We start from the raw sequence: 13,210 nt of genomic DNA, 5'->3' as shown, positions 1-13,210 counted from the left end.
TGTTGTTAGGCTCGATTTGGTTTGGGATGCCTCGGAGAAAGTCAAGTTGATTCAGGATCGACTTCGTACAACACAGTCTAGGTTGAAGAGTTATGCTTATCAAAAGGTTCATGTTGTAGCATTTATGGTGGGAGAGAGGGGTTTGATACGGGTTTCACCCATGAAGGGTGTGATGAGGTTCGGAAAGAAGGGCAAGTTGAGCCCTATGTATATTAGTCCTTTTGAGATCCTTGAGTGAGTGGAGGAGGTGGCCTAGAAGCTTGCATTACCACCCAGCTTATCTGCAGTTCACCCGGTGTTCCATGTTTCCATGCTCCGGAAGTATTATAGCGATCCATCCCATGTATTAGATTTCAGCTCGGTCCAATTGGGCAAGGATTTGACTTAGGTTGAGGAGCCAGTGACTATCTTTGACAGGCAGGTTCGAATGTTGTGGTCAAAGAACATGCTTTAGTGAAGGTTCATTGGAAGGGTCAACTAGTCAAGGCGGCGACATGGGATACCGAGCATGATATGCGTAGCCGTTATCCTCACCTTTTCAGCACTTCAGGTATGTGCCTATACTCGTTCGAGGATGAACGTTTTCTTTAAAAGGGGAAGAATGTAATGACCCGACCGGTCATTTTGAGTATTTTAGCCCCGTTCCCCTTTATTTTGCCTCGTCTATGTTCGATTGTAGTTATGTGACTTACCGGGGTGGTTGGTCTTGTTTCGGGTGAGATTCGGAGTGAATTGGGATACTTAGTCCTAAAGTTTAAAGCTTAAGTTGAAAGAGTTAACCGGATTATGACTTTTCTTTAGATGACGCCGGAATGGAGTTTTGATAGTTCCAATAGTTTCGTATAATGACATAGGCATATGTGCGGATATTGATTTTGAGGTCCGTAGGTTGGCTTGAGGCTTTTTGGCGAAAGTTGGAAAGTTGAAGGTTCGGAAGTTTGAGTGGTTTGACCGAGAGTTAACTTTATTGATATCGGGATTGGATTGTGATTCCAAGAGTTGGCATAGCTCTGTTGTATCATTTGGGACTTGCATGAAAAATGTGAGCTCATTCGAAGTTGATTTGATATGATTCAACATTAGATTTAGAAGTTGAAAGTTCCTTAGTTCATTACGCTTTGATTGGGGTGTGATTCGTAGATTTGAAGTTGTTTGATTTGATTTAAAGCCTCGAGCATGTTTGCATTGTGTTTTAGTTAGAGAGCTCGGTTTTGAGCGATTTTGGAGATTATTTTCAAGGATTGGATCGGGGTAAGTGTTGTTTTACCTTGATTTGCTTATTATTCATGATTCCCTCATTATTTTTATCATTTAATTAGTATTTTGAGTTGGAGAAATTGGGAAATTTTATGAAATCTTTCCTAAACTATAAATTGAGGGTTTGAAGGTCGATTTGAGGTCAGAATTACATCATTATAGTATGGTTGGACTCGTATCAGAATGGGTTTGTAAGTTTGGTCAGGTTCTGAGGTGCGGGTCCGGGGTTGAATCTTTGAGTTGACTTTTTGATTTTCTTTAAAGGTTTCGACTTTATTATCTGGAATCGTTTCCTATGGTTTGTATTTATGGTATTAAGTTATTTTGGCTAGATTCGAGCCGTCCGGAGTTGGATTTTTGCGGGAAAGGCTTACTAGTGGGTTGATTTATGATATTTGAGTTTTGTGAAAGACGCGTACACGAGGTGACGAGTGTGTACATGGGCTTATGTATAGTATTTTGACCGGACTAGACTTTTAGAATCTTTCATGCATTAAACTAGAAATTGTTGTATCATGTTATATCTTCCATTTTTAAATTTCTCTTACATGCCTTACTTGATGTGGTTATCACATGCTCCATCCCTTCTTGTCAAACATGCTCTTATATGCTTTAATTGCCTTTGTTGTCCTCTTATTGTCATGTTACATCTTTTACTATCGAGTTGTTATTGCAAGTTGTCCTTCCGTGTTGAGCATGTATTTAGATATAGATACTACTTCATACCATCTCTTTTATTTTTAAGCTTGCTTTGGACTTTTTAAGTGGAAATTGTCATTTCGTGGAAATACCTGCATTTTGAGTTATTAAAGTTGAAGTTATGAAAGTTACCATCACATTGAGGTTGAAGTTGTTGCTTATTAAGACGTCTTTCGTTGTTGAGTAATTCTCATTCATATTGTTATTATTGAGATTCTTATTCATATGGTGCTTGAGTCGTGGGCTATATGTTGTGGAAACTTTGGTATTATTGAGATTCTTATTCATATTGACGACAACTTGGTGTACTCCCACAGCTGGGAGGATCATGAGCAGCATTTGAGGATTGTACTCCAGACATTGAGGGAGAAGAAGTTGTATGCAAAAATCTCAAAGTGTGAATTCTGGCTTGATTCGGTAGCATTTTTGGGTCATGTGGTGTCAAGTGAAGGGATCAAGGTAGATTCGAAGAAGATTAAGGCAGTTCAGAGTTAGCCTAGACTGTCTTCAGCTACTAACATTTAGAGTTTTCTTGGTTTGGCAAGATATTACCACCGCTTCGTAGAGGGTTTCTCGTCTATTGCTGGACCTTTGACCAGATTGACCCAGAAGGGTGCTCCATTCAGGCGGTCAGATGAGTGTGAGGAGAGCTTTCAGAAGCTCAAGACTGCCTTGACCACAACTCCAGTCCTAGTCTTACCTTCAGCATCGGGTTCATATACGCTATTTTGTGATGCTTCGCGGATTTGTATTGCGTGTGTCTATATGCAAGAAGGTAGGGTGATTGCTTATTCATCACGGCAGTTGAAGCCCCATGAGAAGAACCACCATGTTCATGATCTAGACTTGGCAGCAATAGTACACGCATTGAAGATTTTGAGGCATTATATCTACGGTGTGTCTTGCAAGGTATTCACAGATCATCTGAGTCTACAGCACTTGTTTAAGAAAAATGACCTAAACTTGAGGAGCGGAGGTGGATAGAGCTATTGAAAGACTATGATATCACTATTTTGTATCATCTTGGGAAGGCAAATGTGGTGGCCGATGCCTTGAGTAGAAAGGCGGAGAGTATGGGTGCCTTGCTTATATTCTAGTTGGTGAGAGGCCAATAGCATTGGATGTTTAGGGGTTGGCCAATCAGTTTGTGAGATTAGATGTTTCGGAGCCCAGCCGGTTCTCGCTTGCGTGGTTTCTTGGTCTTCTTTGTATGAGTGCATTAGAGATCGTCTGTATGACGACCCCTATTTTCTTGTCCTTAAGGACACGGTGATGCACGATGACGCCATAGAGGTTTCTATTGGAGATGATGGGTTGCGTGAGTTAATCCTTAAGGATGCCCACAGTTCGTGATACTCTATTCATCTGGGTGCTGCTAAGATGTGTCAGGATTTGAGGCAACATTATTGGTGAAGGAGAATGAAGAAATATATAGTGGAGTATGTTGCTCGGTGCTTGAATTGTCAGTAGGGGAAGTACGAGCATCATAGGCAGGGCGATTTGCTTCAGAGACTTGAGATTCCCGAGTGGAAGTGGGAGCGTGTCACCATAGATTTCATTGTTGGACTCCCACGGACTTTGAAGAAATTTGACGCAGTTTGGGTTATTGTTTACCGGTTGACTATGTCCTCACATTTCATCCCGGTTGTGACTTTCTATTCTTCAAAGCAGTTGACTGAGATCTATATCCGTGAGAATGTTCGACTTCATGGTGTGGCGGTGTCTATTATCTCTGATCGGGACACACAATTTACATTGCACTACTGGAGGGCCATGCAGCATGAGTTAGGCACAGGGGTTGAGTTGAGTAAAGCCTTTCACCCCTAGACTAACGGTTAGTCCGAGCGTCCCATTGAGATCTTGGAAGACATGCTACGTGCTTGTGTTATGGATTTCGGGGGTTCTTGGGATCAGTTCTTGCCGCTTGCAGAGTTTGCCCACAACAACAGCTATCAATCGAGTATTCAGATTGCTCCTTGTGAGGCCCTATATGCGAGGCAGTGTCGTTCTCCAGTTGGTTCGTTTGAGCCAGAAGAGGCTATGTTGTTAGGCTCGATTTGGTTTGGGATTCCTCGAAGAAAGTCAAGTTGATTCAGGATCGACTTCATACAACACAGTCTAGTTTGAAGAGTTATGCTGATCAGAAGGTTCATGTTGTAGCATTTATGGTGGGAGAGAGGGGTTTGATACGGGTTTCACCCATGAAGGGTGTGATGAGGTTCGGGAAGAAGGGCAAGTTGAGCCCTATGTATATTGGTCCTTTTGAGATCCTTAAGTGAGTGGAGGAGGTGGCCTAGAAGCTTGCATTACCACCCAGCTTATCTGCAGTTCACCCGGTGTTCCATATTCCATGCTCCAGAAGTATTATGGCAATCCGTCCCATGTATTAGATTTCAGCTCGGTCCAATTGGACAAGGATTTGTCTTAGGTTGAGGAGCCGGTGACTATCTTGGACAGGCAGGTCCGAAAGTTGTAGTCAAAGAACATGCTTTAGTGAAGGTTCATTGGAAGAGTCAACCAGTCTAGGCGGCGACTTGGGATACCAAGCATGATATGTGTAGCTGTTATCCTCACCTTTTCAGCACTTCAGGTATGTGCCTATACTCGTTTGAGGACGAAAGTTTTCTTTAAAATGGGAAGAATGTAACGACCCGACCAGTCATTTTGAGTATTTTAGCCCCGTTCCCCTTTATTTTGCCTCCTCTATGTTCGATTGTGGTTATGTGACTTACCGGGGTGGTTGGTCTTGTTTTGGGTGAGATTCGGAGTGAATTGGGACACTTAGTCCTAAAGTTTGACGCTTAAGTTGAAAGAGTTAACCGGATTATGACTTTTCTTTAGACGACGCCGGAATGGATTTTTGATAGTTTCAATAGCTTCGTATAATGACATAGGCGTATGTGCGGATATTGATTTTGAGGTCCGTAGGTTGGTTTGAGGCTTTTTGGTAAAAGTTGGAAAGTTGAAGGTTCGGAAGGTTGAGAGGTTTGACCGAGAGTTAACTTTATTGATATCGGGATTGGATTGTGATTCCAAGAGTTGGCATAGCTCCGTTGTGTCATTTGGGACTTGCATGAAAAATGTGAGCTCATTCGAAGTTGATTTGATATGATTCGACATTAGATTTAGAAGTTGGAAGTTCCTTAGTTCATTACGCTTTGATTGGGGTGCGATTCGTAGATTTGAAGTTGTTTGATTTGATTTAAGGCCTCGAGTATGTTTGCATTGTGTTTTGGGACTTGATGGTATGTTTGGACAGGGTCCCGGGACCCCGGGTGTGATTCGGATTTGAATTGGATGGAGATTTGGACTTAAGGAGTTGTTGAAGCTTAAGGCTTCTGATGTGATCGCACCTGCGAGGTCTTAACCGCAGGTGCGAAGTCGCAGAAGCGACATGCCTATCGCAGAAGCAAATAGTAGCTGGGCTTGGCAGAGACCGCAAATGCAAGGATCTTTATGCATCTGCGAACCTGCAGGTGTGAGGGATTTGGTTGCAGGAGCGGATATGGCAAGGATGGTCTAGAGTCACAGAAGCGGAGGTTATCCGCAGGTATGAACGCGCAGGAGCAAAGGCAGAGTTTGGCCGCAGGTGTGCTTGGTCGAGTGTCTAAGTGGAATCCACAGGTGCAGAAATATAACTGCAGAAGCGGCGTCACAGGTGCAACTCTAAGGGGCCAGAAGCGGAAATAGTTGGGCAAAAATAGCTCCCTCGAGGGTTTTATCTCATTTATCCCACTTTTAGTTAGAGAGCTCGGTTTTGAGCGATTTTGGAGATTATTTTCAAGGATTGGATCGGGGTAAGTGTTGTTTTACCTTGATTTGCTTATTATTCATGATTCCCTCATTATTTTTATCATTTAATTAGTATTTTGAGTTGGAGAAATTGGGAAATTTTATGAAATCTTTCCTAAACTATAAATTGAGGGTTTGAAGGTCGATTTGAGGTCAGAATTACATCATTATAGTATGGTTGGACTCGTATCAGAATGGGTTTGTAAGTTTGGTCAGGTTCTGAGGTGCGGGTCCGGGGTTGAATCTTTGAGTTGACTTTTTGATTTTCTTTAAAGGTTTCGACTTTATTATCTGGAATCGTTTCCTATGGTTTGTATTTATGGTATTAAGTTATTTTGTCTAGATTCGAGCCGTCCGGAGTTCGATTTTTGCGGGAAAGGCTTACTAGTGGGTTGATTTATGTTATTTGAGTTTTGTGAAAGACGCGTACACAAGGTAACGAGTGTGTACATGGGCTTATGTATGGTATTTTGATCGGACTAGACTTTTAGAATCTTTCATGCATTAAACTAGAAATTGTTGTATCATGTTATATCTTCCATTTTTAAATTTCTCTTACATGCCTTACTTGATGTGGTTATCACATGCTCCATCCCTTCTTGTCAAACATGCTCTTATATGCTTTAATTGCCTTTGTTATCCTCTTATTGTCATGTTACATCTTTTACTATCGAGTTGTTATTGCAAGTTGTCCTTCCGTGTTGAGCATGTATTTAGATATAGATACTACTTCATACCATCTCTTTTATTTTTAAGCTTGCTTTGGACTTTTAAAGTGTAAATTGTCATTTCGTGGAAATACCTTTATTTTGAGTTATTAAAGTTGAAGTTATGAAAGTTACCATCACATTGAGGTTGAAGTTGTTGGTTATTGAGACTTCTTTCATTGTTGAGTAATTCTCGTTCATATTGTTATTATTGAGATTCTTGTTCATATTGTGATTGAGTCGTGGGCTATATGTTGTGGAAACTTTGGTATTATTGAGATTCTTGTTCATATTGACGAAAACTTGGTGTACTCCCGCAGCTGGGAGGATCATGAGCAGCATTTGAGGATTGTACTCCAGACATTGAGGGAGAAGAAGTTGTATGCAAAACTCTCAAAGTGTGAATTCTGGCTTGATTAGGTAGCATTTTTAGGTCATGTGGTGTCGAGTGAGGGGATCAAGGTAGATCCGAAGAAGATTGAGGTAGTTCAGAGTTGGCCTAAACCGTCTTCAGCTACTGACCTTCACAGTTTTCTAGGTTTGGCCAGATATTACTGCCGTTTCGTGGAGGGTTTCTCGTCTATTGCTGCACCTTTGACCAGATTGAACTAGAAGGGTGCTCCATTTAGGTGGTCAGACGAGTGTGAGGAGAGCTTTCGGAAGCTCAAGAATGCCTTGACCACAACTCCAGCCCTAGTCTTTCCTTCAGCATCGGGTTCATATATGGAGTTTTGTGATGCTTCACGGATTGGTATTGCGTGTGTCTATATGCAAGAGGGTAGGGTGATTACTTATTCGTCATGCCAATTCAAGCCCCATGAGAAGAACTACCATGTTCATGATCTAGACTTGGCAGCAATAGTACACGCATTGAAGATTTTGAGGCATTATATCTACGGTGTGTATTTCAAGGTATTCACATATCATCTGAGTCTACAGCACTTGTTTAAGAAAAATGACCTAAACTTGAGGAGCGGAGGTGGATAGAGCTGTTGAAAGACTATGATATCACTATTTTGTATCATCTTGGGAAGGCAAATGTGGTGGCCGATACCTTGAGTAGAAAGGCGGAGAGTATGGGTGCCTTGCTTATATTCTAGTTGGTGAGAGGCCATTAGCATTGGATGTTTAGGGGTTGGCCAATAAGTTTGTGAGATTAGATGTTTTGGAGCCCAGCCGGTTCTCGCTTGCGTGGTTTCTTGGTCTTCTTTGTATGAGTGCATTAGAGATCGTCAGTATGACGACCCCTATTTGCTTGTCCTTAAGGACACGGTGATGCACGGCGACGCCATCGAGGTTTCTATTGGAGATGATGGGTTGCGTGAGTTGATCCTTGAGGATGCCCATAGTTCGTGGAGGAGAATGAAGAAAGATATAGTGGAGTATGTGGCTCGGTGCTTGGATTGTCAGTAGGTGAAGTACGAGCATCATAGGCAGGGCGATTTGCTTCAGAGACTTGAGATTCCCGAGTGGAAGTTGGAGCATGTCACCATAGATTTCATTGTTGGACTCCCACGGACTTTGAAGAAATTTGACGCAGTTTGGGTTATTGTTTACCGGTTGACTATGTCCGCACATTTCATCCCGGTTGTGACTATCTATTCTTTAGAGCTGTTGGCTGAGATCTATATCCGCGAGAATGTTCGACTTCATGGTGTGCCGGTGTCTATTATCTCTGATCGAGAAACACAATTTACATTGCACTACTGGAGGGCCATGTAGCGTGAGTTAGGCACAGGGGTTGAGTTGAGTACAACCTTTCACCCCCAGACTAACGGGCAGTCCGAGCGCCCCATTGAGATCTTGGAGGACATGCTACGTGCTTCTGTTATGGATTTCGGGGGTTCTTGGGATCAGTTCTTGCCGCTTGCAGAGTTTGCCCACAATAACCGCTATCAATCCAGTATTCGGATGGCTCTTTATGAGGCTCTATATGGGAGGCAGTGCCGTTCTCCAGTTGGTTGGTTTGAGCTAGGAGAGGCTATGTTGTTAGGCTTGATTTGGTTCGAGATGCCTCGAAGAAAGTCAAGTTGATTCAGGATCGATTTCGTACAACACAGTCTAGGCTGAAGAGTTATGCTGATCAGAAAGTTCGTGATGTAGCATTTATGGTGAGAGCGAGGGGTTTGATGTGGGTTTCACCCAATAAGGGAGTGATGAGGTTCGGGAAGAAGGAAAAGTTGAGCCCTATGTATATTGGTCCTTTTGAGATCCTTGAGTGAGTGGGGGAGTTGGCCTAGAAGCTTGCATTACCACCCAGCTTATCTGTAGTTCACCCGGTGTTCCATGTTTCCATGCTCCGGAAGTATTATGGTGATCCGTCCCATGTATTAGATTTCAGCTCGGTCCATGTTCGATTGTGGTTATGTGACTTACCGGGGTGGTTGGTCTTGTTCCGGGTGAGATTCGGAGTGAATTGGGACACTTAGTCCTAAAGTTTGAAGCTTAAGTTGAAAGAGTTAACCGGAGTATGACTTTTCTTTAGACGACGCCGAAATGGAGTGTTGATAGTTCCAATATTTTTGTATAGTAATTTTGGACATAGGCGTATGTACGGATATTGATTTTGAGGTCCGTAGGTTGGTTTGAGGCTTTTTGGCGAAAGTTGGAAAGTTGAAGGTTCAGAAGGTTGAGAGGTTTGACCGAGAGTTGACTTTATTGATATTAGGCTTGGATTGTGATTCTGAGAGTTGGCATAGCTCTGTTGTGTCATTTGTGACTTGCATGAAAAATATGAGCTCATTCAAAGTTGATTTGATATGATTCGACATTAGATTTAGAAGTTGGAAGTTCCTTAGTTCATTATGCTTTGATTGGGGTGCGATTCGTAGATTTGATGTTGTTTGATGTGATTTAAGGCCTCGAGTATGTTCGCATTGTGTTTTGGGACTTGATGGTATGTTTGGACAGGGTCCCGGGACCCCGGGTGTGATTCGGATTTAAATTGGATGGAGATTTGGACTTAATGAGTTGCTGAAGCTTAAGGCTTCTGGTGTGATCGCAACTACGAGGTCTTGACCGCTGGTGCAAAGTTTCAAAAGCGACAGGCCTATCGCAGAAGAGAAGAGTAGCTGAGTTTGGCAGAGACCGCATATGCGAGGATCTTTCCGCATCTGCGAGCCTGCAGGTACGAGGGATTTGGTTGCATGAGCGGATATGGCTAGGATGGTCTAGAGTCATAGAAGCGCACCGCAGAAGCGATCCCGCAGGTGCACAAGTTTGGCCGCAGGTGCGCTTGGTCGGGTGTATAAGTGGAATCCGCAGGTGCAGAAATATAACCGCAAAAGCAGTGTCGCGGGTGCGACTCTGAGGGCCGCAGAAGTGGAAATCGCTGGGCAGAAATAGCTCCTTCGAGGGTTTTATCTCATTTATCACACTTTGAGTTGAGAGCTCGATTTTGGGCGATTATGGAAGGAATTTTCCATGATTGGATGGGGGTAAGTGTTTTTTTACCCGGATTTGCTTATTATTCATGATTCCACCATTGTTTTTATCATTTAATTAGTGTTTTGAGCAGGAGAAATTGGGGAATTTTGTGAAAACTTTCCTTTAATATAATTGAGGGTTTGAATGTCGATTTGAGGTCGGAATTGGATAATTTTAGTATGGTTGGACTCGTATCGGAATGGGTGTTTAGATTTTGTATGTTTGGTTGGGTTCCGAGGTGCGAGCCTAGGGTTGACCTTTTGAGTTTCTTTAAAGATTTCAACTTTATTATCTAGAAGCATTTCCTATGGTTTGTATTTATGGTATTAAATTATTTTGGCTAGATTCGAGCCGTCCAGAGTTGGATTTTTGCGGGAAAGGCTTTCTAGTGGGTTGATTTAGCTTGTTTGAGGCAAGTATCTTGGCTAACTTTGTGTGGGAGAACTACCCCTTAGGACTTGGGTTGATTTATGTTATTTGAGTGATGTGAAAGACGTTTACACTAGGTGACGAGTGTGTACATGGGCTTATGTGTGGTATTTTGGCAGGACTAGACTCTTAGACTCTGTCATGCATTAAACTAGAAATTGTAATATCATGTTATATCTTCCCTTTTTAAATTGCTCTTACATGCCTTACTTGATGTGGTTATCACATGCTCTATCCCTTCTTGTCAAACATGCTCTTATATGCTTTAATTGCCTTTGTTATCTCTCTTATTGTCATGTTACCTCTTTTATTGTCGAGTTATTCTTATTTGTAGTTATTATTTCATGTTGTCCTTCCGTGTTGAGTTATTCCATGTATTTAGATATAGATACTACTTCATACCATCTCTTTTACATTTAAGCTTACGTTGTACTTTTAAAGTGGAAATTGTCATTTCGTCGAAATACCTTCATTTTGAGTTTTTGAAGTTAAAGTTATGAAAGCTAAAATCACATTGAGGTTGAAGTTGTTGATTATTGAGGTATCTTTCCTTGTTGAGTAATTCTCATTCACATTGTTATTATCTTGTTTATATTATGGTTGAGTCGCGGGCTATATGTGTTCGAAACTTTGGTATTGTTGATTTTTTACAAGTTGTGGCATATGTGCACTGGTGGTGCGAGTTGTTATTGTGTTGTGATATTGATGTTCATGAGGCAGTATAAGGATAAGATTTAATGTGCATGCGGCAGCATAAGGTGGGATTTATGTGCATGTTTCTAGTAAGGGAATTACTTGAAGCCACACGACGACATAAGGTTGGCTAAAGTGCATGTAGCTATTTCAGGAAAAATATTTTCAAAACTATCTAAATGTAAGGCTCACGTGGCGGTATAAGGACAGAGTATGATTGCGATTACCTCACTTGTATTTTTCCACATTGTTTCCTTGATGTTCTTATCATGTGTTCCATCCTTGTTGTTTTGATTGCTTAAAATTAAGTTGTTAGCTTACCTTATTGTATTGCTTTATTGTCACTATTTCCTCGTTTCCATTATTAGATCACACTATACTTGTTCAGTTTTTCTTATCCTAGTAGGTATCTTGACCTGGCCTCGTCACTACTCTACCGAGGTTAGGCTTGATACTTACTGGGTACAGTTGTGTTGTACTCACACTACGCTTTTGCACATTTGTGTGCAGATCCAGGTACCTCGACTTAGGCTAGGCATCACTAAGTGTACCATATAGTTCGGAGACTTCAAGGTATACCTGCTAGGAGCTCGCAGGCCTCGGAGTCACCTTTTCTCCTTCTTTTGCTATTGTTTACTCTTTATCTAGACAGTGTTGTACTAGGGATTTTTAGTATATTCCTGTAGAACTTATAACTCAGTTCCACCAGTTTTTGGGAAATTTTGTTACAGATGTTCTGTTTCGGATTTATTATAAGCTTATCGAATTATCTTAATATCTTAGCAGTTAAATTCCATTAAGTTAGTCATGAATGTTAGGCTTACCTAGTCTTAGAGACTATGTGCCATCACGACTACCTTAGGTGGGATTTTGCGGTTGTGACACCTATTGTGTTGAATCTACAACTGTGACATGTAATAAGAAAATGCAACACGATGAGAGTGATTTAGAAGAATGGGAGAACGATGTAATACCTGAGGAACTCCAGCCCTTTGTTGATTGTTTCGCTGGGTATCACCAGATCTGGATGGATGAAGAAGATAAAAAGAAAATAACCTTCATCACACCATGGGGTGTTTATTGCTATAAGATGATGTTGTTTGGTTTGAAGAACACTGGAGCTATATACATGAAGGCCATGACCACCCTTTTTTCAGGATATGATACATAAGGAGATCGAGGTTCATGTGGATGTCATCATCATCAAGTCCAAGAAGAGCCTAGATCATCACATAGCAAATCTTAGGAAGTTCTTCGACTGCCTGCAGAGATACAACTTGAAGCTGAACCCTACAAAATGTGCCTTCGGGGTCCCTGCCGGGAAGCTACTAGGCTTCATCGTTAGCCGCTGAGGGATTGAGCTAGACCCGTCAAAGATAAAAGCCATACAGGACCTGCCGCCACCAAGGAACAAAAGGACGTAATGAGCTTCCTAGGTAATCTCAATTACATCAGCCATTTCATAGCGCAGTCAACAGTAATATGAGAACCAATCTTCAAGATGTTGAGACAGGATGCTGCAACAAGTTGAACTGAGTAATGTCACAAGGATTTCGATAAAATCAAGGAGTATATATCCAAACCTCCTGTGCTAGTCCCACCGGAGCCCGGTAGACCTTTACTCTTGTACTTGTCCATGTTGAACGGAGCATTTGGATGCGCCTTGGGACAACATGATGAGACCGGAAGGAAAGAGCAAGCAATATATTATCTGAGTAAGAAGTTCACACCTTACGAAGCTCGTTATTCTCTATTGGAACGAACCTTTTGCGCTTTGACATAGATAACCCAGAAGTTGAGGCATTTTTTATGCACATATACCACATACCTCATATCGAGAATGGACACCGTAAAGTATATTTTTCAGAAACCAATGCCTACCGGCAAGTTGGCTAAGTGGCAAATACAGCCAAGTGAGTTCGACATTGTCTACGTCACTTAGAAGGCAGTCAAGGGGCAAGCATTGGCCTATCACCTGGCAGAGAACCCTGTGGGCAGAGAATATGAACCATTGAAGACGTATTTCCTAACGAGGAAGTATATTTCATAGGGGAAGATATCGCTGAAGCTTATGATGGTTGGAGAATGTTCTTCAACGGAGCCGCAAACTTCAAGGGAGTGGGAATTGGAGTTGTCCTAGTATCAGAAACATGCCAACATTACCAAGTATCCACCAAGATCAGGTGCCCATGCACCAACAATATGGC

Source organism: Nicotiana tabacum, chromosome 15 (genome assembly GCF_000715075.1).
Source record: "Nicotiana tabacum cultivar K326 chromosome 15, ASM71507v2, whole genome shotgun sequence".
In the NCBI taxonomy this organism is placed as follows: domain Eukaryota; kingdom Viridiplantae; phylum Streptophyta; class Magnoliopsida; order Solanales; family Solanaceae; genus Nicotiana; species Nicotiana tabacum.
The sequence above is the reverse complement of the archived record's forward strand: the minus strand, read 5'-3'. Positions refer to the sequence as shown.